Consider the following 25,366-nt stretch of genomic DNA (forward strand, 5'->3'; position numbering starts at 1 on the left):
AATAATTACTACAGATTTGCTCGCTAGATACACGCACGCACGCATGCATGCACGCACGCACTTTGCATATACTTTTGGAAGGAACTGCATTTTCAAGTAAACTACAGAGTTATATCAAGACCAAGATACCCGACGGTAGGAAATCTGCATGTTGGCGGCGGACACACATGCTGCATGGCCATGATCTTGCATGCGCAACACCTCACATTCATGTTCAGGAAAGGAGGAGGGACGAGCGATTTGCGGCGAGCTATATACCCACTTGAGTTGTCCTGGAGGATACGCATTCCTGAAGGACACTAAAAGTAGAGGTGTTATTTTGGACAATAAGCTCTGAGACAACATTGTAGTCTATTAATGTAAAAGAAGTTATTATCAGGTTAAGACTCCTTAGTTTAGTGATAATTTTCTCATACAATTTTATTTCAACTTAACAATATCCAGAATCAAGCAAGGAACTAAACATCAGCAGCAAAAAGATGATAAACCGCATCAATCAACAAGATAATGGCTGTATGATTTGTTCTTCAGGAACTTGGACAACCAATCGACCAAAAAAGTTCATGGAGCTCCACAATAAAAATCCCATGACAGTTAGTTACTATTTGCTTCAATAAATGAATGCCATAAACATTGTACTAACATCCTTTGCTAACACTGCTAGGCTGCTAGCTGTGTGTGTTCATCCATCCATCCATCCATGGACCTAACTAATGTTATTTGTATCTCTAGACTAGAATCAAATGATCATTAGTGTTATTATTAACTTGATGGTGGCATCTTCTAGTATGGTACAGATTTCACACAAGACATGAAAAATAGATGAGGCAAGCAACATCAAACAACACAGTCATAATCGAATTATGCATAAAAACTGAACCAATACAATGCTGCTATGTTGTGGCCATAACAATTGCAATTGATGCCCACTTCATATTAGATCTGCAAGGAGTAGAAGGAGGGGTGGAGCTCACCATGTCAGGGGGTTGGAGGAGGGAAGGAGGGCATCATGTAGCAGCAACTTCTCCTCATGAGAGCAACCTGCACAAAACAGAGCCTTCAACATGTTTAGATCGGGAAGAGAAAAAAGACGGAACAAAAATAGAACCTATTCCCTCATTCTTCCCCTATTCTTCCTATTTCTATTTTTCTCCTCGGTGTTGTTGAACCAACCAACCTAGCATAATCTTGGATGATCTGCGAGCTAGACTTGGGTGGATAATCAAGCTTGAACAATGCATGAAATGCTTGTTGGTATTGTCGGATATCTATCTCCATCCTGACTGAGTATGGTTTGGTGCTGCAGGCATGTGATTTGTTTGCAGCAGGTATCCTGGGTAAAGTAGAGTATGTTGTGGATGTGTGGTCTTTTGTGATTGTGGATGTGCATGTTGCAGAGGCAAAGGGTTTGGGTTGATAACTTGGTACATACACAGAGGTACAAGGTTCATAAAATGATGTATGTGCAAGCTGCAAGTTGACATTAATTCAATTCATCCAGAGGAAGCAGAGTGACAAGACAAACAAACTAGGTAGGCAGCCATCGAACTACACTCAGACACCAACAACCATGAGCACTAACCAAATCAACCAAATTATGTATCGCTTCAGTATGTACCATGTGATGTACTGTAACACTCACTCTCCATCTCTATCTAGAGCAAAGTGGCAAATTGCAAGTGAACAATAGTTCAACCAGAGCAGAGCGGCAAAGCAATCAATCAATCAATCAATCAATCAATCTATCTATCTACCTACCTATCTATCTATCTATCTATGTATCAATCAATCAATCTATCAATCTATCTATCAATCCATCCATCCATCCATCCATCCATCCATCCACCCACCCACCCACCCACCCACCTATCTATCTATCTAAGTAGAGTACATTTGAACACCAACAGCCGTAAGCACCAACCAAATCAATCAATCTAAGCACACTCAAAAAAATTCAGAGCAAGCAAGCAAGCTCAAAACAATCGTTGATCAAAAAACTGAATTCATCAGGTAGCCATGGTTATGGTTCCTTGAGCAGCTCGACGAGGTAGTCCCTGGATCGGAGGTAGCATGTGAGGGAGAAGCTCTGATAGAAGAGCTCGTACATGTAGAGGTTTAGAGATGCCAGCCTCATGTATCGCTCCATACTCAACCTATCGTACAGCGCCAGGACCACCAGAGCACCGACGATAACTGAAACTGAACCAACAAGTTATTTCAGTCAGAGTTGAACCAAAATTCGTATTTAATCATGCCTAAAATACATCCTGATCCACATCCACATCACACACCAAATTGACATAGAAAGCAGGGGAGTAGGTCGCTGTACCAAACCCATCACCTTGATGGCGTTAGTGGAAGAGCAGAAGCAAAGGAGGGAGGTCCATGGCGTCCCTCCCGAGCACAACACATCACACATTCTTCTCCCATGGTGCCATCCTGGTTGGAAAGAGAGACGAGAAGGGGGTCAGATAGAGAGCAGAAGAAGAAAAGATGTATCGAGTTGATTTTATCCACCTTCAGATCCGCCATATGGAGTTGCTGCATGTAGGGGTGGGCATAAAAAACCGAGCATCAAAAACCGTACCTAATAAACCGGTACCGAACTTGAATTCATAGAAACCAAATACTTCGGTCTGCACTTCGGTTGGCAGTCTTGGGAAACCGAAGTTTCTTTGATGATTTCGGTTGCGTGCCTCTGGAACCCGAAGTACCGAATACACCGAAGTAGTACTCTGTTTTTTAGGTAACGATGTACTACTCTATAGTTTTTTGAGAATATACGTGGAGAGAGAGAGGCCCAACTGCTCTTAATAACTTCACAACCCCACAGCCCAATCCGCTCTATTGTTTTAACCTCGAGTAGTCCACTACGATAAAACAATCCTCCATATCCCCTGTCGCACCGTACTCCAGCACCGCTATTCCCATCCATCCTTATCTCTTGTAGTAACCCTCGCCGCCCCTTCTCGTTGATTCGCAGTCGCAGCCCCATCTCGCCAGTTCAATGCGGCCATGAGTGGCACCCATAGCTGGACCAGTAGGACGTCCGGGTGGAACTCATCAAGGAGCCAGGCGTGCTTGACGACAGGTCCGTTTGACCGCCCGATTTCGGTTAACTCCAGGCTACCGCTAGTCGGAACAGCTCCCTACCGATTCCCCCCGCTGCTCCGGCTTGCTCCTCCGCCTGCACGCGGGGGTCTTTGAGCTCGGAGACGACCTGGAGCAGCTCGCCCTCGGCACTGCCTGCACGCGGCGGGTCGTTGAGCTCAGAGACGGCCTTGAGCAACTCCCTTGGCTCCGCCTGTGCGTGGCGGGTCATTGATCGGCCGACGAGGAGTACCCCCACTCCGTGGCCCCGACGAAAAGTGATGAGGACATCAATACCATTGTTACACCCACAGCCCCTACTGTTACATATACTGGACCAATTACTAGAGCTCGCGCACGCCAATTAAATTACCAGGTACTTTCGTTTCTTGGTAATGATTCTAATGTTCATGAGATTATGATGCTGCCTAAATTGGATACATTTGTTTTGCTTTCAAATGAAGGGCCTAGCTTGGAGAAGGATGAACATTGGAGCAAGAACACGCATGGAGTTGATGGCATGCGCAAGGGGATTAAGAACGGAGTTACAAGTGATGATTTCAGGACTTTGAAGCCGCCATAAGGAGTGCATGAAGCCATGGACGAAATATACAAGATGCCACTTCATAATATTCGTCCATAGGCTATTCTAGGTGCTGCGTCACCTTATTAATGGGCCAGGCCCATGTAATTTCGAAATACTTAAGTATAGGCTATTTTTAGAGTCCGTATGTGTGGGGAAACAAGAGTTAGGGTTGGTTTCGGACCCCACCCTCAAGGGCCACGAAATTCCCCTCTCTTCCTCCATATATACAACCCTTAGGGCGTCGTTTAGACTTTGGGTTTTGTTTAGATTAAAAGTTCGCCATAGCTGCAACTTCTCGTACTTCGTTTGTGTCCAACGACCAGACCAAGACGTCACAGAACCCCACCTTGATCAATAAAGCTTTCATCTTATATTCGCAATATCCAGATTGCAATCTCAGTTTCTTGCTTGTTCTTCGTTTGCTCGCAGGAAACAGGCCCTTGTGGTCAGGTTGATCGTGCTCCGGCGTGGTCAATAACCCCTCGGAAGTTGGTTTAGCGATTGCTAAGGCGCGACGTCTCGCACGTTCGTAGTCGGATCGTCAAGGTCGACTCCCACAGAAAACGATAGCCACCATCTCATCGAAACATCGGGACACCTTTGCGTCTATCAAGTGGTATCAGATTTCCAGGTTGCTCGGTGAGATTTTTACAGTTTTTCGTAGATTAGATCGAGTCTGTTCTTCATACCTACAGTCCACGAAAAAGCCACAAAAAAAATTAGGGTTAGTTCATCATATCCGAACCAATCTGAGCCTTTGCATAATCTTTTTAGGGTTTTTGCTTTGTTGAATTTGCGGTTGCATCGTCGTGTCAAGTTGCTGGTCTTAGAGTCTAGTCTTTTAGAGTTTCGAGTTCTGGACATCAGTTGTCACGCCGCCGCCGCACCATCATCATCGCCCATCTACCACTTTTGCTTATCCGCCACCGCTCTGAATCCTTATCCATATACCACTACCAATCTGTATCCATATACCACCATCAATCTCTATCCATATACCACCACCGCTACCACATACCACCATCAATCTCTATCCATATACCACCACCGCTACCACATACCACCACCGCTGCCATATACCACAACCATATATCCACCACCAATCCGAGTTCTTCTCATATTAGGTTTGTTCTTGAGATCAATCTCAATTCCGATTCGTGTTTCCTTGCCTGCGTAGGTCTCGAAAAAAAAAAGAGTCTGGAGACCCCCGGGCAGTTTTTAGGCCAAAATTTTCACGGGCAAAAATATTTTTTCCCTATCCTATTTTTAGGCTTTTCTGAGTCTTTTGAGCCACGTGCCATCATAGTGATTTTTTGTCGCACTTTTTCGTCGTCGCTGCCCTGATTTCCGAAAAAAAAAGTGAAAAAAAAAATTTCGTGCCCATCCTATCAGTTTGACGAGGGAAGAGTTTTGAGACACTCGCCATTATAGTATTTTTTTCGCAAAAAAAAAGAGGAGCGCAAAAAAAAACGCGAAAAAAAAAGTTCCAGAGTGTGCTTTTCCCTTATTTACGTGCAGCGCCGTGATTTTGTTAGTGTTCTAGGCTCGTGTCTCTAGCACGGTCTAGCCTAGGACCAGCACAGTACCATCGTTGAGCGTTTATTCAACTTTGCATCTCTGAATTGATTATTGCTGACCCTTTTTGCTACCATACTATAAGCCTTCCCAGCTCCACATACCTCTACGTCGTGCGTTTGACTCTCCCTGGCAATCGCTCTATCCAAGCTTTTGAGAGTTTTGACTACAACGGTTGCCGATCACCGCCTGCTGCTGGGTAAGAACTGGTAAGAATTTGAGATTTGCTTGACGGATTTGTGACACCCGCCACCACCACCTCTTGTTAGTATTCTGTAGGATCATATTCTTGTGTGTTTTCTATTGTTGCTAACCATGGCAGGATCACAAGCCGACGAGACTGACTGGGAGAACATGACGAATCAGGAGTTGCATGATAAATTTCAGCAAATGATGAATGGACAGGTGCAGGATGTGCTAAACAGATTTGAAGAGGCCATGGAGAAGATTGATGACATGGAGAAGATGTTCGAAACAAAGCTCGATAACAGGTTTAATGAATTGCTCGCGCGTCTTCCACCACCACCACCGGCTGCACCTAACGCACCTCTACAACAACAACAACGACGACTACCTACACATCGTGAAACAGCCCTTCGCCGAGCGAGCCGTCTCCCTCTTGCACCTGGCCAAACTGTTGGTGCTGCTGTTGCTACTTCTGTGGCTCCTGCTGCTGATGCGGAGGAGGATGATTTTGCTGGCGATTACGAGGATGAGGTTGATCAAAATCAGAACTACGTGCCACCACCAGCACAGCAACCATCAGGTCGTCCACATGCAAATAATGGCAATGGTAGGGCTCACCCTCAGGTACGAGATCATGACCATCTCCCTAAACTAAAATTGAATATTCCACCATTTGAGGGTAGATATGTTCCTGATATATATCTTACTTGGGAGTTAGAAACTGAACAACGCTTTACATGTTTACAATATCCCGAGGAGAGACGTGTTCCTGCTGCTGTTTGTGCATTCACTAGTTTTGCATGTGTTTGGTGGTCTGAGCATTGTAGATTATATCCCATTCCTGCTACTTGGGCTGCTTTGAAAACTGCTATGCGTACTCGTTGGGTTCCACCATATTATCAACGTGAATTACTTCAAAAATTGCAGCGCTTAAGACAGGGAAAAAATTCTGTAGAAGAATATTATCAGGAATTACAAACTGGCATGATTAGATGTGGTATTGTTGAGGAGAATGAAGCTATGCTTGCACGTTTTATGGGTGGATTAAATAAAGAGATTCAGACGATTCTAGAGTATAAGGAGTATACTAATATCACTCGTTTATTCCATCTTGCTTGTAAAGCTGAACGTGAAGTGCAGGATCGACAGGCATTGGCGCGGACTAACTTTTCTGCAGGTCAACCTTCTTCATGGACACCACGTGCATCATCTACTTCCACACGTTCTGCTACACCGGCGCCTCCGTCGGCTGCCACCTCCAACCGTGATACAATAAAGCAGGCACAATCACCACTATCTGCCAAGAGCACACCTTCTGGGCCTGCAAAGAGCTCTTCTTCATCCATGGCATCAACAGGGCAAACACATGATATTATTTGTCGACGTTGCAAGGGTGGAGGTCATTATGCGAGAGAATGCCCATCTAAGCATGTGATGATTGTTACTGAGGATGGTGGGTATGAGTCCGCTAGTGACTATGATGAGGAGACTTTGGCTCTTATTACACGTGACGAACACGGTGGAGACGATTCTGATCATGAGACGCAATACATGGCTCCTGAAGATGCTGACAGGTATGACTGTTTAGTTGCTCAACGTGTTTTGAGTGTGCAGGTTACACAAGCTGAGCAAAATCAGAGGCATAATTTGTTCCATACAAAGGGAGTTGTGAAGGAACGTTCTGTTCGCGTGATCATAGATGGAGGGAGTTGCAACAACTTGGCTAGCATCGCGATGGTGGAGAAGCTATCTCTCACCACAAGACCACATCCACATCCTTACTACATCCAATGGTTCAACAACAGCGGCAAGGTTAAGGTAACACGTACTGTTCGTGTGCATTTTAGTATCTCTACATATGCTGATTATGTTGATTGTGATGTGGTACCAATGCAAGCATGTGCCTTATTACTTGGTAGACCATGGCAATTTGATAAAAATTCTATTCACCATGGTAGAAACAATCAGTATACTCTTGTTCATAAGGATAAAAATATTACTTTGCTTCCTATGACTCCTGATTCTATTTTGAAAGATGATATTAATAGAGCTAATAAAGCAAAACAGGAGAAAACTAAGAGTGAAAATCAGATTGTGGCAAAAGAATTTGAGCAACAAATGCAGCCTAATAATCATAAACAATCTAGTGTTGCTTCTGAAATTAAGTTGAAAAGTGCATGTTTACTTGCCACCAAATCTGATATTGACGATCTAGATTTTAGCAAATCTGTTTGCTATGCTTTTGTGTGCAAAGAGGCATTATTTTCATTCGAGGACGTGCCTTCCTCTTTGCCTCCTGCTGTCACTAACATTTTGCAGGAGTTCGCCGACGTCTTTCCACAAGACGTGCCACCGGGATTACCACCTATTCGCGGGATTGAGCATCAAATTGACTTAATTCCCGGTGCATCATTACCCAACCGTGCACCATACCGTACCAATCCAGAGGAGATGAAGGAGATTATGCGTCAAGTACAAGAACTGCTCGACAAAGGTTATATACGCGAATCCCTTAGTCCTTGTGCTGTTCCTATCATTTTAGTGCCGAAAAAGGATGGTACGTCGCGTATGTGCGTTGATTGTAGAGGCATTAATAATATTACTATTCGTTATCGTCATCCTATTCCTAGGCTAGATGATATGCTTGATGAATTGAGTGGCTCTACAATATTCTCCAAAGTTGATTTGCGTAGTGGTTACCATCAAATTCGTATGAAATTGGGAGATGAATGGAAAACAGCATTTAAAACTAAGTTTGGATTATATGAGTGGTTAGTCATGCCTTTTGGGTTAACTAATGCACCTAGTACTTTCATGAGGTTAATGAACGAAGTTTTACGTGCTTTCATTGGACGATTTGTGGTAGTTTACTTTGATGACATATTGATTTATAGCAAATCTTTGGAGGAACATTTGGAACATTTACGTGCTGTTTTTATTGCTCTACGTGATGCACGTTTGTTTGGTAACCTTGGAAAGTGCACCTTTTGCACCGACCGAGTATCTTTTCTTGGCTATGTTGTTACTCCACAGGGAATTGAAGTTGATAAAGCCAAGATTGAAGCTATTGAGAGTTGGCCGCAGCCCAAAACGGTCACACAAGTGAGGAGTTTCCTTGGCCTCGCTGGTTTCTATAGGCGTTTTGTGAGAGATTTCAGCACCATTGCCGCACCTCTCAACGAGCTTACAAAGAAGGATGTACCTTTTGTTTGGGGTACCGCACAGGAAGAAGCCTTCACGGTATTGAAAGATAAGTTGACACATGCTCCTTTACTCCAACTTCCTAATTTCAATAAGACTTTTGAGCTTGAATGTGATGCTAGTGGAATTGGATTAGGAGGTGTGTTATTACAAGATGGAAAACCTGTTGCATACTTTTCTGAAAAATTGAGTGGGCCTAGTCTGAACTATTCTACTTATGATAAAGAATTATATGCTCTTGTTCGGACCTTAGAAACATGGCAACATTATTTATGGCCCAAGGAATTTGTTATACATTCTGATCATGAATCTTTGAAACACATTAAAAGTCAAGCAAAACTGAACCGTCGACATGGTAAATGGGTTGAATTCATTGAGACTTTCCCTTATGTGATTAAACACAAGAAGGGTAAAGAAAATGTTATTGCTGATGCCTTGTCTCGTCGTTATACTATGCTTTCACAACTTGACTTTAAAATATTTGGTTTGGAGACCATCAAAGATCAATATGTTAATGATGCTGAATTTAAAGATGTATTGCAGAATTGTAAGGAAGGGAGAACTTGGAACAAGTTCGTTCTTAACGATGGATTTGTGTTTCGTGCTAACAAGCTATGCATTCCAGCTAGCTCCGTTCGTCTTTTGTTGTTGCAGGAGGCGCATGGAGGAGGATTAATGGGACACTTTGGCGTCAAGAAGACGGAGGATATACTTGCTACACATTTCTTTTGGCCAAAGATGAGACGGGATGTTGAGCGTTTTGTTGCTCGCTGCACTACATGTCAAAGAGCTAAGTCACGACTCAATCCTCATGGTTTATATATGCCTTTGCCTGTACCTAGTGTTCCTTGGGAGGATATATCTATGGACTTTGTTTTAGGTTTACCTAGAACAAAGAAGGGGAGGGATAGCATATTTGTTGTCGTGGATAGGTTCTCGAAAATGGCACACTTTATACCATGTCATAAAAGCGATGATGCTGTTAATGTTGCTGATTTGTTCTTTCGTGAAATTATTCGCTTACATGGTGTGCCAAATACTATTGTTTCAGATCGTGATACTAAATTTCTTAGCCACTTTTGGAGATGTTTATGGGCTAAGTTGGGGACTAAGCTGCTTTTTAGTACTACTTGTCACCCCCAAACTGATGGACAAACTGAAGTAGTCAATAGAACATTGTCTACTATGCTTAGGGCTGTTTTGAAGAATAACAAGAAAATGTGGGAAGAATGCTTGCCTCATATTGAATTTGCTTATAATCGTTCATTGCATTCTACTACTAAGATGTGCCCTTTTGAAATTGTGTATGGTTTCCTACCTCGTGCACCTATTGATTTGTTGCCTCTTCCATCTTCGGAGAAGGTTAATTTTGATGCTAAAGAACGTTCTGAATTGATTTTAAAAATGCATGAGTTAACTAAGGAAAACATTGAGCGTATAAATGCTAAATATAAACTTGCTGGAGATAAGGGTAGAAAACATGTTGTGTTTGCACCTGGAGATCTTGTTTGGTTACATTTGCGTAAAGATAGATTTCCTAATCTGCGCAAATCAAAGCTAATGCCACGTGCTGATGGTCCTTTTAAGGTTTTAGAGAAAATAAATGATAATGCATATAAACTTGAGCTACCTGCAGATTTTGGGGTTAGTCCCACTTTTAACATTGCAGATTTGAAGCCTTATTTGGGTGAGGAAGATGAGTTTCCGTCGAGGACGACTTCATTTCAAGAAGGGGAGGATGATGAGGACATCAATACCATTGTTACACCCACAGCCCCTACTGTTACATATACTGGACCAATTACTAGAGCTCGCGCACGCCAATTAAATTACCAGGTACTTTCGTTTCTTGGTAATGATTCTAATGTTCATGAGATTATGATGCTGCCTAAATTGGATACATTTGTTTTGCTTTCAAATGAAGGGCCTAGCTTGGAGAAGGATGAACATTGGAGCAAGAACACGCATGGAGTTGATGGCATGTGCAAGGGGATCAAGAACGGAGTTACAAGTGATGATTTCAGGACTTTGAAGCCGCCATAAGGAGTGCATGAAGCCATGGACGAAATATACAAGATGCCACTTCATAATATTCGTCCATAGGCTATTCTAGGTGCTGCGTCACCTTATTAATGGGCCAGGCCCATGTAATTTCGAAATACTTAAGTATAGGCTATTTTTAGAGTCCGTATGTGTGGGGAAACAAGAGTTAGGGTTGGTTTCGGACCCCACCCTCAAGGGCCACGAAATTCCCCTCTCTTCCTCCATATATACAGCCCTTAGGGCGTCGTTTAGACTTTGGGTTTTTTTTAGATTAAAAGTTCGCCATAGCTGCAACTTCTCGTACTTCGTTTGTGTCCAACGACCAGACCAAGACGTCACAGAACCCCACCTTGATCAATAAATCTTTCATCTTATATTCGCAATATCCAGATTGCAATCTCAGTTTCTTGCTTGTTCTTCATTTGCTCGCAGGAAACAGGCCCTTGTGGTCAGGTTGATCGTGCTCCGGCGTGGTCAATAACCCCTCGGAAGTTGGTTTAGCGATTGCTAAGGCGCGACGTCTCGCACGTTCGTAGTCGGATCGTCAAGGTCGACTCCCACAGAAAACGATAGCCACCATCTCATCGAAACATCGGGACACCTTTGTGTCTATCAAAAAGCTCCTCGACTCCTTCTGAAGGGAGGGAGGGAGAGCAACTAAGAGAGGGATACCGAGAGAGAGGGCGAGAGAGAGGGAGAGTAAGTTACCAGATCCGAAGCTGCCTGTGACGTCGAGGACGAGCGAGTCCAGATGCGCTGCCAGAGACGGAATGGGCGGGCCTGGCTGGCGACCAGCGGAGGGAACCATGCCGCGTAGAGGGAGGCCGGGCTGTTCATCCCCGATGCTGGATTGTAGGGTGCTCGCTAGGGTTCGCGTGCGGCACTATCTTGGGGTCGAGATCGAGATTGAGAGAGGTGCTAAGGACTGGGGTGGCGGCGGATCTGACTCGGGATGGGAGGTGGCGAGCGGTGAGATGGAGGGTCAATGAAATCATGGTGGTGGTGGCGGTGGCGGGGGAAGAAGAAGATAGGGGGCGACGAGACGGTAAGGGTTTGGGAGATGCATTGCGGTGGGGACGAAAACCTAAAAATTGGTTTTCCCGCGCACGCCCTTTGTTCTAAAATTGTGGCACGGATTTGATGGTCCCACAGGCTAGCCTCTGTTTTTAGGTGGGTTTGATTAATTGTGTTACGGAAATGTTAACGCCCACACGTGTGGGCGTTCACCACCCCGACCACACGCAAGCATCACCGTTGGCAGCTCTGTGCACGAATCTTGGAACAAATCGGACGGTTTTTTGCGCCACGTAGGACGAGGCGTGTGTGCGATGTGCGAGTAAGTTCGTCCGCACGTTGGTTGCCATCCCGCGGTCAGCGGTTGCCATCAGAGTCGTGCGGTGGAACTGCAATGCGCCCGCACGCCACGCTTCGACCGCGGTTGACGTCAAACACGTCGCACGCCTCTGCCCCCTCTCCCTCACGCTTCCATTTACTCACCCGCACCGCAGTTACTGGCAGAACCCACTCGCATTTCAAACCATCGAAGGAGAAGGCGAGGGGAGAAGGCGACGGCGGAGGCGGAAGATTCGATGGTGTTCGGGGCCGTCGGTGGTGCTCGCCGGAACGGAGCGGCTTCGCCGGAGCGCCTGCGGCCCGGGTTGAAGGTACTACTCGCTACAACTATCGCAATCCCTTCCTGCATTTCCCCCCCTTCCCTCCCTGTTCGATTCCTCGATCGAGATTCGGAGAGATTCAGGCGATTCGTCGATGCGTCGGCGTTCCCGCCGGCGCCGAAGTCGTCTGCTAGCCGTTTTTGGTTGCACTGGTCAGTTTCGTCGCGGCCGCGGCCGCAGCATCGTCGGCGTGGTTCTGCCTGTTCGGAGGCACGCACTAGTCTTGCCTATGGATTGAGCAGGTGTCTGCCGGGTTGTTTTTGATGCGCGTTGGTTCGATTTTGTGTTTGCAGTCAGTTCGTGGGAGAATTTTGAGGGTGAATTTGAAGTCGAGGTAGTTGCCATTGAACCCTAGATCTAGTTAGTTGGGTTTTGAAAATGCAGTATGAGGCGAACTTGATAGTTACATTAACTATCATGTTTGTGTGACCACTAACTCCCTGAACAAATGAGATAGTTGCCACAAACGTGTTTACCCTTGCGGCAACAAATTACTGAAATGACTGTGTTAGTTGCCACATGTAAGCTTTTGCACAGGGCAACTATTTTCATTCAATGACTGTGATAGTTGCCACACACACGCTCTTCCATGTGGCAACTAAATTTGCTGAAGTACTGTGATAGTTGCCACACACACGCTCTTTTTCTGTGTGGCAACTAAAATTGCTGAATTACTGTGATAGGTGCCACAATCATGCTATTTCGTTGCGGCCAGTGTTTTTCCGGATGATATGTGATAGTAACCACACTGTGATAGGTGCCACATGAATGTACATTCAGGAGCCAACTGCACTGGATGGCAACTACTGTGCACATCAAGTGTGCCTGTTGCCACCTGGATAGTATATTCATGTGGCAAATAGAGTGTGAACACACTGTCTGTTGCCATTCTGCATATAAGACAGTGTGGCAAATTGGCTGCATAATGTGGCAACAGAATTTGCATATGAAATGTATCAGATGCCATACATATGCTTTGCATGTGGCAAGTTTTTGCTGACCTCTTTGCATTTACATTTACACCATGACAATTTGGTCTGTTCCCATCTCAGCAGAATGTCTCGTGGCGATCGTCAAAACGATGATGATGATTTCATGGATCCACCACAGCGTAATCGGGCAACTGGACGGAGAAAAGAGGGTGATGAGGTAAATGTTCACACATCCCCCCTTCCTCCTGCTGTATGTTAATGGTTGACACCTTGAGCTTGCAGTTGTCTGACACGAACTAAAATTTCTTGACATTGCAAAACGCGGCAACAACTGATCTCTTTTTGCAAAAACATGGCAATAACTGATCACTTTATGTCTGTTTTTTGTAGAAGAAGAAACGTATTCGCAACAGAGCCTCCCAAGAACGACTGACTGCGTTGACTGACAAATTCAGCGATGATCAGAAGGGGGCTGCTGCTGAGATGGGTATGCAGTCTATGATGGCTGTCCGGTGCACGAACCTTGTCAACCCTGTATGCGATTGGCTTGGTGAGATCTACGACCCCGCCTCCAGGGAATTCATGATTCCGGGACGTGGAAGACTACTGCTGAACGAGGAATCCATGTTCTGTACTTTAGGTGTGCCTCGTGGACATATCAAAGTCCCGTACGAGGTCAACAATGAGATCGAGGAAGCACTGTTCCCCCGTTTGTTTCCTGGGTTGGAATCCATGCCGAACACGTCTGCAGTGGCAGATTCATTGGAGGCCATGACGATGCATGGAGATGTTTTCAAGATGAAGCTACTCATGTACCTCATCTCAGCCGTTTTCGCGCCGACCATTTCTCTTCGCCCAAGCAACAAATGCTTCCCCATCCTGGTGAATGATCTATCTTTACTACATTATTTTTCCTTCAATTTTTTTGCTCCGATGTCATGTGCAAGCTAGTCACTGCCAGTGTTTTTTGATGTTTTTTCCATTGGATTTCTGACGCGGCAACTCGTTGTCCTGAATTTTGTGCGGTGCAGGAGAAACTGAAAGATGTGAAGAACATGAATTGGTGTAAGTTCATTGCCGACTTCCTGCATGATGCATTCGCAAGCAAGGTGTACCAGAAGGGTTGTCGACTGCATTTAATGGTATTTTTTTACCGGCCCTTTCTGTGAACACTCTTTTTAACACCTTTTTATTCATGCATGGGCAACCTGATCATAACAAGATGGCAACTGCCATGTTGATTTTGTGGCAACTGCTATCATGACAATATGGCAACTGCCATCATACTATGATGGCAACTCTCATCATGACAATATGGCAACTGCCATCATACTATGATGGCAACTTCCATCACACTATGATGGCAACTAGCACATACAGATGGCAACTTCTTATTTTTTTGTCTTTTTCATGCACTTCAACTTGATGATCGTAGGAACATATATTATCCTATTTTTTCGCAAAATACCATGATCGCAACTGATTTTTCTTTCTTTTTAAAATTGTTGTACATCAGCTCATGTACGTCGACTGTCTTGATCTGTCCACCGTGGATTTCACTGGGACAGGAGGCCCGCCGCCTACGCACAAGTTTGCTGTTTCTGCATGGACTATTGATGCTGTCAAGGCTGTGCTTGCTGCAGACAGGGTAACTGATACCAAATATGGAAAACTGCAGGTTAGTTTTGCTTTTTTGCAACACATGAACTGCTAGTCAGTGTTCATCATTCTCTCTCTTTCATCCTAGCTATTTTTTTGGTTCTCTCCAGCTGATGGCCAAGCATGCTATAGACTACAGCGTGTTTGGGGGGCCTCAAAACTTTGGAAAGTGGATGGACGTGCACTCAGCTCCGTCTTGCCCTGCCGAGGTAATCAAAAGATCTACATCTATGGTTTGCCGTGGAGTATTTTTCGATGTCGTGCAAGTGATTGCAATACGGGGTGGTCATTGATGCCTCTTTGTTTCGTGTACAGGCGAGGGCACCTGTTGAGCAGCTAATAGGGCAGTTTGCATCTGGAATGACCGGCTTGCTCGGGAAGTTGGTTGAGGGGTGGACGTCCCTCAGCGGCTCTGACAGCGACGCGGTTGCAAGGCAATTCACTTCATTTGTCCCAGAACGTACACACCGGCCAACCGGTTGCCGTGGCCAGTATGACTACAACAGTTCCCAGGAGCCTGCTAACACACAAGATGAACTAGGTGGAGACGCTGGTCTCAGCAAGGATGACGACGATGTCATGGATAATGTGCAAGAGGACATCGATGATGATGAACATGCTGAAGTTCGCGCAGGTGGTAACAAGGGCAAGGATGCAACAGATGTCCCCCAACCGGATAAAGTTAAACAACACACGGCTGGGAGAGGCGAGGGGGTTTTGCCATCAAAGAGGGGGATGGCTCCAGAGGGTGTTGGGCAGGGTTCTGCTGGCAAGAGGTCTAGGACCGACCCTGTAGCTGCCAGGAAGAGGTTCGACTTTCATCTTAGTTTTTTGCTTTGTCTATTTTCTTCGAACAGACTCATCCTCTTTTTTTGCACTTGTGTTCTATCAAACGCGGCAACGAGATTGCTGACTGACAACTGCCACCTTTTTTTCCTCCATCTCATATGTGCAGCGAGCCGACAGCTGGTGGACGAGCAGTTACGAAGAAACAGGCGCCAACGCCAACCTGTGTTTCTGCTCGGTTGAACAAAGGTGCCCCCATTGCCGGTGACACCACTTCCACCAGGACATCTCCTCGCACGACGACAACCAACACCGGGGATCCTGTCGTGTTGCCAGACCTGAGGAAGGCAGTCAGGAAGTAGGTTTTTTCATCCGCTTTCATTGACATAGCGCTATATTTTCTTGATTTTCCAATGCATTCGTTTAGCTTGTCACATTGTCTTCTGTCATCGCCCCCCACGTGGCAACTGCTGTTTTACCAAATGGTTCTTTCTTTCCTTTCTAAGCGTGTGGCAACTCCTATTTGTTTTTCACATGACAAGTGGAATGTAGGCCAAATGGTAACTTTAATGTACCTAATGGCAAATGCCATCTTTTTTACCGTTGGCTTGTGAGCTCATCCCACGCCTAGGTTTGAAATTGCATTCATGGCAGATTAGACATTTTTATCATTCTTCAAGGTTGCTAACATGGCAACTGATGCTGGATGGCAACTGCTAATTATGACACATGGCAACTCACGTTCCCCTTACATGGCAACTACCAACTTTTCCACCTGTTTTCCATTTTTTTAAGATTTCTACCAAGGCAAACATAATTTTGTTTCATTTTAAATACCTTTTTCATGTGCTTCATTTTTTTGCAGGGTGAAGAAGACTACTACGCGTGGGTCCAAGCATATCAGTAAGGACCCGCTCGAACGCCTGCATTCAAAGTTGTCAACAGGGGGCAACTCAGATGTACATGAGGCACCAGGCGACAATACTGCTGCTGCACCGTTGACCGCTCCCACCAACTCTGATGCAAGTGGCCGACCATCTCTGCCGGCTGCAGATGTGCAGGCTAGAACAACAGGCATCCGTACATCAGGGAGTGACGAGTCGGTATCTTCCAGGACAGCTGAAATACTGCCAACTCTTCTGGCAATGAAGGATGCTGCTGTGAGCCATGCCACCACATCAGCAAGCGTTGAAGTGGATGCTCCCGAGATGAACCTAGGCAAGGAAGATTCCCGCTCATCTGACATTGATTCCAAGCGCGTGTGTGGTGGCACTCCTGTGTCCACGACAGAAGCGGTCGAGGCGGCAGTTCACAAGGATATGCCATCTACAGGTGAGAGTCCTGGCACAACAGCTCCAGCTCCTGTCGGTGCAGATACTGCTAAGGCGACTGTTTCGCGTGCTGGTCTACCACCTAGGCGTCGTAGCCCCCGCAAGCAACCAACAGACATACCGAACGCACCGGCTGTAGCCAGGAGCAGGAGAGACGAGTCTGGTTTTGTTCCTGCGTCCACACTGTTCCCGCCACCTGCCAAAAGCAATGTGATGGAGAAACCGGAAGACCGGAGCACAACTGATGCAGGTGTCAAGCCGGGCACGAGCGACGCAGGTGAACACCCGGAGCAGACTGCGCCTTTACCCGCAGTGGAAATCCCCAGCATAAATCTGCGCACTTCCAGGCTCCCAGTCAATGTCGGTGTCCCCTACAGCCCAAACAAGAAGATTGTCATGAAAGCTGCGGATGATACCGCTGACAACACGCCCCGCCCTGCAAATAAGGCCGATCATTCTGTAGCGGCCGATTCAGATATGTTTGTTGATCTTTCACCGTTGGATTCTGCCCCGCAAGTCGTTCGTGGTCCGGTCAGTAGGAATGAGAGGCACCCAATGGCCTTTACCCCACCAAGCTTCAGCCTTGGCATCAGTCAAGATCAACCGGTGGTGCAAGATCCTATGCCAGTTGCCTTTGCTTTCCCAGGAGGCATGCCTGCAATGATGGCGCAGCCAATGGTCGAGGGCAGGAAGGCTGTCAAGTTCGCAGAGCCGATTGTGCAAGGTACACTTGCGATGTCCTTATGATTTTTCTTGTATACATCTTTTGTAGTTTGACTTTTGTCCCAAACATATTTTTTCGGGGGTTCTCACTTGTGATGGCAACTGACATGTGATGACATGGCAACTGGATTTGATGCACCATGTCACCTACATTTTTGTTTTGCTGCCATGCTGCATTTGACATTTGGGCAACCACGTGGCAACTGAAGTTGATTCAACATGGCAACTGTAGTTGCTGTCACATGGCAAACACAGTGCATCACACATGGCAACTGATCTGCCACACCATGTCACCTGGATTTTTTGTTTCCATGCTGCATTTTTTCACACGGCAATCACATGGCAAGTGGAGTTGACACAACATGGCAACTGTAGTTGCTGTGACATGGCAACTACAGTCCAACTAGGTGGCAACTACAGTGCAACTACATGGCAATTGTAGTTGCTATGACATGGCCACTGTAGTTAACCACACATGGCAACTGCCCCACTTTTTGTACCCACATCTCACATCATGCACCCTATCTTCTCACAAACCATTTGTTTTTGATTTCCTAGGTATCGTAAGCCATTTTTTATCATTGCAGCCACCCCTGAGGAGATTTCACCGTCCCTTGACGAAACTTACCGCATGATTGAGGAGGCAGCATTGCAGAGGAGGTCCTCACGAGGGCAAGGGCAATCAAGTTCCAACGTGGCTGCAGACACGGTATCTGAGGAGACCATTAGGAGTGCCACTCCTGGTTCTGTGAGGCAGTAGAGGGTAGTGCACCCACCTCCCGCGGAAGACTACGAGCCCGAATTCAGGGCCACTAAGGAACAGACCCAGCTATACGATATCGTCAAGCGGTTTGGAAATGCAAGGTCCAGCGGCAAGCACATGAAGGAGCAGAAAGCGTAAACGACCACACCCCATAATATCTCATTTTGCTTTGCTCCTTTTTTACCATTCACCTCCTTCGTACTTTCTATGCACGATCCGCTTACGTTTTAGTTCTTTCATAATTTTTTTTACTTAGTAGGCATGATTCTTCCATGTTATATTGTTTTCATACAGCTCATGTTTGGACAGAACCAAAGTCATTCAATGCGGAGCGACGTACGTCGACCTGGGTGATCTTGCTGAGTCCGTGAGGCCAAACGGCAAAATGTCGACAAATGTAGTTGCATGCGGGATTGACTACATCAACAACCACACCGATGTGTGCGCCGACAAGACAATCATGCATTACAGTGTGACCTGCAAAATATGGGATGGTGACTTCCACCACAAAATCCTGAGAAAGAACTTTGCCCAACACGGTGATTTCAAGCTCACACTGAAGAAATATGTGAGTACTCCTTCACTGTCTGCACTGTTTTTTCACAAGGTGTGCTTTTTTGCCATCATCTGCACTTGTGTTTACGTGGCAGCTATTTTCATGTGGCAACAGCTGCCGTGCACACTGACTTATTGATTTTTGCATCCCGCGCAAACTATGTGGCAACTTGACAGTAAAATACATGGCATACTTTTGTTCACACATGGACGGCAACTTTCTTTCAACTACCCCCACCCATAACCAGACATTTTCTACGTGATTCTAATTTTTTGTCCCTCTGCTATTCTTTACGTGAACACTGCTTCTCATTTCCTCACTTTTTAAATGCAGGTCATGTTCCCCATGTTCCAGGAGCTTGCACCACATGACCCACACGACAAGTGTGGTCACCACTATGCGATCTGTCTTGACCTAAAGAACCAATGTGTTGAGGTGCTTGATTCAATCCGTTCGGAAGATGATGCAGACCTTACCACGCATGCTGAATTCTTCATTAAGAACCTCAAAGAGACATGGCACCATCACTACGAACACTCAAAGGTCTAGATCTGGCATTTCCCGACTGAGTATGTGGCGACTGCGAAGCAAGGGAACACGTAATTTCTTCCTCCCTTTTCATCTGCCATTTACATCAATCCAATCCCTGTTTTGTTTGTCAGATCTGAAATTGAAGTCTATCTTTTGTTACGTCTGTCCTCTTTGCGTGGTCACGTGACTCTTTTCCTCGTGCAGGACAGACTGTGGCTTTCACGCGCTGGAGTACCTTGCAAAGTGGGAAGGCAGAATTGTCCACGCTATCACAGCTGCAACGGTTGTTGAGCTCCGGAAAATCCACACATGGAACTGGTTGACGAATGAAGATTTCAACAAGCGGTCCGGAGCACGCGAGTTTGTGGAGGAAGCTTTCAAGAAAGTCATCAAGAAGTACAAGTGATCACGTGGCGTTACAAACCGGATGCATACCTTACATTCTATTGCCGAGGAATGTAAGGTATTATCTCCTTGTTTCTCGTTGAAAACTATGTTTGTGTGCTATGTTGTGACTACAACCCCGCATAGGCTACTATGTAGTGGTGGTGTGTGAGCGACATTTGAATAGTTTCTGTAATATACGTGTGGACGTGAACCTATTTTAGGCGTTATTATTACAATGGTTTCATCGTTTCTAGCACCGGTTTGATGCTTCGAACGCGTCTACGATGTTTTAAAAACGATGGCAAATGTAGTTCGTCAGACATGGGTAGTGAAAGTCATCGTCGTTTTACATTTTTGGCTGTTTTGCTTCTTCAATTTCATCGCTAACTGCACCGACTAGCATGGGTAGGTTGATCATGCAGCCACAACGTTTTGCTGAGGTTTATGCACGTTACCCTGTTTCCAACTTGTTTCCCATACACTGCACACAACACACTATGTGTCCATAAACCGCGTCGTATTGTCATGGGAATATATGCCATGCAGAGTCATCAGGAATACCATGGCATATTTTCAGTACAGCTAACATGGCAGATACAGTACAAACAACATGGCAGCTCCAGCATAATTAACATGGCAGATACAGCACAACTAAGATGGCAGATCCAATACAACTAAAATGGCAGATCCACTACAACTAGCATGGCATATTCAGTATAAAATAGCATGGCATATTTAGTATAAAATAGCATGGCAGACTAACTACACATAACATGGCAGATTAACTACACATAACATGGCAGATTAAGTACCCATAACATGGCAACTGCATTTATCCATTCAATGAAATTTCCTTCCACTTCTGATGCCCCTCAGGAGTCATTCTCCCAATTTTTTTTTTAAAAAAATTCTCATCATCTAGGGTACAAAACAAAATGTCCACAAGGACCATGCCACATCGCCCCAATTTTTGCTCATGGATTGCCCGCCCCTTTCTTCGTTTTCTTGTGTTTTGCTTGGATCTCCAATCCCGACTTGTACCTTATCTCTCTTGGACGACCCTTTGTGATGGAACGGGGCGGGTTCCTGACCTGGGTCTGTGTGCTTGCTGTTCCAGATCCTATCTCCGAGTTTTCAGACGATGGCCCCATGGATGAAGGCACGCTTGATGTGCGGGGGAACCGGTGTAAGGCTTCCTTGGCTTTCCTCTTCTTGATCTCATCAAGCTCTCTTTTCAGTGCCTTCCTGTGTTTTTCTGCGACTCTCGATGTCTCATCACTCTTGCACGCTTCATCAATTAGCTCCGCATAGTTCTTTGTCAGCACAACGTGCCTCACGGCTTCCATGGTTGACTCTGGTCTCTCGTCATGCACAGCAAGAACTGCGTGTGTTGTCTGCGGCGCCAACGCGTCGTCAGCGTCCCAAGTCCATCGCCGCCTTATGAAATGGCGGGGCATCTATGTCACAGCGTTCATGTCCATTACTTTTAGTATGTGACAGCACACAATGCCGTCCCGTTCAAACTTGCAGCATTGGCAGTAGAACTCGCCTTCGCCTATCGAGGCTGTGACGAAGTAGTTCCTTCCTTTGTCCGGGTCTTCAGGTTCTGAATCTGACATGCCCAAAATAGAACACACCTTGAACGTACGTTCGTCCACCTGGAAAGTCGTGAACATGCTGGCACGCTTTATTTCTTCCTGGAATCTGCAAATTTTGTGTGTTTTCTGTTAAACTATCGTGCACTCTTTTTTCTTGCACCCCCTTATGTTGTCATCGAAATAGAAATACACTTTGTTTGAACATGGCAAACATAATTCATTGAACAAGGCAACTATAGTACGTTGAACATGGCAAATGTAGTACGCTATACATGGCAAATGCAGTACACTAGACATGGCAAATGCAGTACACTAGACATGGCAACTATAGTACATTTTCAACGTGACATCGTCATTTTTCCACAACAGCATTCCCCAATGGAAGCACATTGCATAAAACATGGTAACTGCCCTTTTATTTAAACATGGCATCTACAGTTGAGTAAACATGGCAACTGTATTTCAACAAACATGGCAGATGCATCTTATTAAACATGGCAACTGCATTTTACTAAACATGGCAACTACAGTTGAGTGAACATGGCAACTGCATTTTAGCAAACATGGCAGTTGCATTTCAGTAAACATGGCAATTGCATTTCAGTAGATATGGCAACAACATAACATTTTTCAGTTGATATTGGCATTTGCATACCAACATGCCCAATGGAAGTACAGTCCATTTAACATGGCAACTGCATTTCATTGAACATGGAAACTGCATCCGGGTAAGCATGGCAAACAGAATTTCCATTGAACATGACAACTGCAGCTGAGTAAGCATGGCAAACAGTACTTTATTAAACATGGCAACCGCAAAATCACGGCAACTGCATTGCACTCTATAAGGCACATACTGACTTGGTGCTTTTTCTGCAAATAAGATTGTAACGCAACTGACTTACTTGTTAAAGATCTTGTTGGTGTATATCTTGCTCATTTGCCTCTCCATCGGTAAGTACGTTAGCAATTTTGGCTGCTTTAGCGCGGTGTTCGCTTCTTGCTGTAGCTCAGATCCCAGAATTTTTTGTTGCAAAGCTGTGTACTGCTTGGCAAACTGTAGCAATGAGTTGCCAGGGCTGACGTACCGCTTCAAAACAACATTGAACCCCTCGCTGCGCTGCGTAGTCTGCAAAAAGGGGAAGAAGCACTGCATGAAGTAGGCCGACACGCAGTACATTCGCTTCTCTCACAGGCTTACAAGAGTCTCGTTGTCTTGGACTTGATGTGTTTCAGTCATGGCCATCCAGCTCCTTTCAAACTCCTCCACCGTCAAGCTGTGGTCCACGCACAGCTCGAATTCCTTGTGCAGATCTGGACGGTCAGCAAAGAACGGTCCTAGCGTCTCCTCAGCCTTCCTTATAATGTGCCACCTGCAGTGCCTGTGCACTGCCAACGGAAAGACCTGCTCTATGCCTGCACGCATGCTGAAATCCTGGTCCGTTATTATGTTCATCGGAGCAAGTCCATCCATGCACTCCAAGAAGGTCTTGAACAGCCAAACGTACCCATCCATGTCTTCGTTCCGGACAAGCCCGCAGCCGAACTGCAACGACTGATTGTGGTTATTTATTCCTATGAACGGAGCGCATGGCATCTTGTACATATTGGTGAGGTACGTCGCGTCGAATGAAATGCAATCTCGGAAATGTTTGTAGGCTCTCCTTGCAGCACCATCCACCCAATACATGTTCCTGACACGGTCCTCATTGTCCAACCTTATCCTGTAGAAGAAATCTGGATCTTCCTTGGCTTTCTCATCGAAGTAGGCAATTGTGGCCTCTATGTCTGCCAACTTGCTCTCTCTATGGTACCTGGCCTGTAGGTTTGTGACGTCAGCTGGTATGTATGGCATGCTACTCAGAGTCCCCTTTTTGTTGTGGATGAGAGATAGTATCTGTACCATTCTTGATGGACCGACATTACAATCATGTAGCAGCTTTACGAATTGCCTTTCGACGGGGGTGAACCCTCTGTGGGCGGTCAGAAATTTCACCAGGTCGAACTTGTTTATGAGTTGGTGGTTGTGCTCGTCAAAATATTCATTGACCACCCACTGTGCTCCATCTATGTTTAGCTTACACCGGACAGGGCACTCAGTCTTGAGAATGATACCTCTCTTTCGTTCCGGAACGACAGGCGCAACGCCTTTCCCCTTCTTGTTCCTCCGTGCCTTGTGGCACCTCATCTCACCTCTGCTGTACTCGTTAGTTTTCTTAATTTTCCTATGGTACTCGGTGTTGACCGCAAATCCATGGAACTTTGCATATGTCTGGTAGTATTCCTTTGCTGCTTCGAACGATTCAAATCTCTGCCCAATGTACGGTGGCTGAGGTACCACGATCTCTGATTGCCCACCATCTTCATCCCCTTGTGCGTCGTCGTCAGTTTCATCATTCACTTCAGTATCGGCGGTAGTCCCATCTACCTGAGTGTTGCCAGTGCTTGTGTTCAAAGGGGTGCTTGCCGGCATTGCTGGAATGATTGCCATTCCCGACTCTGACTCGAAATTGTTTGTGGCATGATTGTCTGCTGGCTGGTGGAACGCGTCTTCCGTGCGCTCAGAGCTCCCCGCAGTAGATGTTCCCGCGCCGCTGTGCATTGTAGTTGTAGGTTCTGTAATAGGAAAAACAGGTACGAGAGTAAGATTTTTGTGTTGGATAACATGTGCATCGCAACGGATCACACCATCTTCGAGTGATTTCGCATGACATCATTTCAGACAACAAGCCGTGAGTCTGTGCGTGGACATTTATGGCAGCTGTAGCTGTCCAGTCATGGCAGCTACTGTTCAACAAACATGGCAACCATTGTTTTGCCTACAAATAACTACAAATAGAAAATGTAGCGCTGTTTTTTGTGGTTCAGATTTTTCCCTTTACCTTGTTGTGCTGTATTTGACCATCTTGTGTGGTCTGTGACACCATAATGACGTGCTCCACCTGCAATTTGTGAAGCTTGCCAGGAGACGTTTGTCGGGTCACCGCCAGCGTAATAACCTGTAAGCATAGTAGTGGTTGGTCAATTCGTGGCAAATGCAGTTCGTGCTAGCACGGCAACTGCAGTTGCCCCTTATGTGGCAACTGCAGTTTTGCTTGCATGGCAACTGAAGTTGCATCGGTATGGCAACTGCAGTTGTTCCTACATGGCAATTGCAGTTGCCATGACATGGCAACTACAGCTGTTCCTCCATGGCAACTGCAGGTGTGCAGGGATGGCAACAACAGTTGTCCACGGACGACAAGTGTAGTTTTTAATCCATGGCAATTGTAGATGTCCAGTCATGGAAATTTGTAGTTGTCAACTATGCTCCTTGTGCTAACTGAGCATCCGCAACTTCACTATTTTTATGGACTCACCTGTGTATGATGTCGATGGCAGGTACATGGGTGCTGCCTGATGCCACGTGCTGCATGAAGGCTCTGCATTTTTCACCCGTGATAACTCGTGAGTCCTTTTGCCATCTTTTTTTCATGTTCATTTTTCATGTCCACAGCAGTATGTGCTCTTTTTTCGTTTTGCATTACCCTGATTAGCCATACTAGCTAGTTGAAGTTGGCTGCCCGTACATTTGTCAGCGTTAGCGCCTTGTGACTGAACTTGCCATGGGCCCCCCCTAAGATTGTTCTGGTCATAAGAACCTACAAAAAAATGACAGTGCATGACATAAGTAGAATGTCATCTTCATCGTCGCGAAGATGGCAACTGTTCTCTTCATTGTTTAGCACGCATCATACCTACGCCTG

At 45.7% G+C, this 25,366-nt stretch overlaps 1 pseudogene; it reads right to left on the bottom strand.

Moving 5' to 3' along the window:
- Positions 1-20,996: 20,996 nt before the first annotated feature.
- Positions 20,997-25,007, bottom strand: LOC125554705 (protein FAR1-RELATED SEQUENCE 5-like; annotated as a pseudogene).
- Positions 25,008-25,366: the final 359 nt, after the last annotated feature.

This window comes from Triticum urartu, chromosome 4A (assembly GCF_056163025.1).
Source record: "Triticum urartu cultivar PI428250 chromosome 4A, HENAU_Tu73, whole genome shotgun sequence".
Taxonomy (NCBI): domain Eukaryota; kingdom Viridiplantae; phylum Streptophyta; class Magnoliopsida; order Poales; family Poaceae; genus Triticum; species Triticum urartu.